Here is a 1,653-nt window from a genome sequence, read left to right as displayed (position 1 = left end):
CAGGGAGACATTAAAACTCAAATGCCTCATTACAATGGATCCCAGTGGCCACAAGATGGCAATCGATTTAGACACTCACCAAAATGGCAAAAGCGATTCCTTGTTCAGGTCTTTTCCTATCTCTGAACGTGTTTTTCTCTCTGTCAAAACTGTCCTATGCCTCAAATTCTCCTAGCTCATGCACGACCTCTCCTTCCAGACTCGGATCAATCTTCTGACCCATCAGCCCTCCACATTTCTCTCTCTTCCCCACACGTGGCCTCCAGACGCTCGTCCTCAGCCCAACTCCTCCCCTTCTCCCCCATCGTCAGGTAATAACCTCACCTCAGCTCTGGCTTTTTATAACCCTTCTGTGAAGTGGCTGGGATGGAAGGAACTGTCTGAGTCCATGTACAGGGAGCAGGTCTAGATGGCAACTCAGGTACATGCTCAAAATAATAGGCAGCCTGTGGGAGCCATTGCTGTTCCTTGCACGGACTCAAATTGAGACTACTAGGCTGGCCACAGGGATCGGGATCTCCAGGATAATATGATCACACACTTGATTTATGGCCTCCAAAAGGCTACTCACAAGTCAGTCAATTATGACAAGCTTAGAGAAATCACACAGAGATCCACTAAAAATCCCAACGAGTTCCTAACCCACCTCTCTGAGGCTTTACATGAATACAGATGTATAGAGCCAAACTCCCCTGCATGCATGACCCTCTTACACTCTCACTTCATTACCCAATCAGCCCCTGATATTTGAAAAAACTATAAAAGAGATCAGGACAAATACCAGCTCCTGGCTAATGCCATCCAAGGCTCATGTACTCTAAAGCTGGCTGCCTCAAGGGGCAAGCCACCTCAGAACTGCTTCTAATGTGGTCAACTGGGCCACTCGGCATGGGCCTGTCATAACCCGTCCTCACTACAAATGGCCAGGTCATTGGGGGATTGACTGTGCCACTCACCAGAGAGGGAGTGGCCCAGTCCCCAACCTATAGCCTTNCCATGACCTAACTCAATCCCCACCCCGGAATTACATCACCCAGCTCTTGGTGCCAACATACTATATAAGCTCTACCACCCCCACACCTGGTGCTGTCCCCCATTTTCAGGGCAGTCCAGGGCTGTCCTCCATTTTGAGCACAGTCCGGCAGCTTTCTTCCTTTAATAAACCTTGAACGGTACCCGGGATCTCGGCTCACTTTCTTTCATCATGGTGCTGAAACCCCGGGAAGGGTTTTGGCTGATGTTGTGGATGATCCCCTCTCTCTTGGGGTGATTGGCCCCCGGCCACCCTTCCAGCACCTGCTGAAACTGGGTGCATCTGGGACTCTCTCCTTTTGCCGTTTCAGACCAACACATCCAACACTGGCCTCAATTCAGGGTGAGTCAGTGGGTCTGTCCTGCCTACTTCTACAGTTCCCCGACTACTCTAAGACTTTGATCTCTATGAAGTCCAGGTGCCTGGCCAAGGGAACTCTTCTCATGCCCCCAGCTATTGGAGGACACTCTTCTAGCTGGTCGGTGGCCTTTCTCTTGAAAAGAAGGTGGTCACCAAAGGGAATGCCCTTTGCTGGCACTCTTCTACCAGGACAGACTGCACTTTCTCACCCTCTACATGGGACCCTCATGATCCAAACCTCCATGCTCTATGCCCTTGGG

This window comes from Galeopterus variegatus, unplaced genomic scaffold (genome assembly GCF_000696425.1).
Source record: "Galeopterus variegatus unplaced genomic scaffold, G_variegatus-3.0.2 Scaffold2864, whole genome shotgun sequence".
Classification (NCBI taxonomy): Eukaryota; Metazoa; Chordata; class Mammalia; order Dermoptera; family Cynocephalidae; genus Galeopterus; species Galeopterus variegatus.
The sequence above is the reverse complement of the archived record's forward strand: the minus strand, read 5'-3'. Positions refer to the sequence as shown.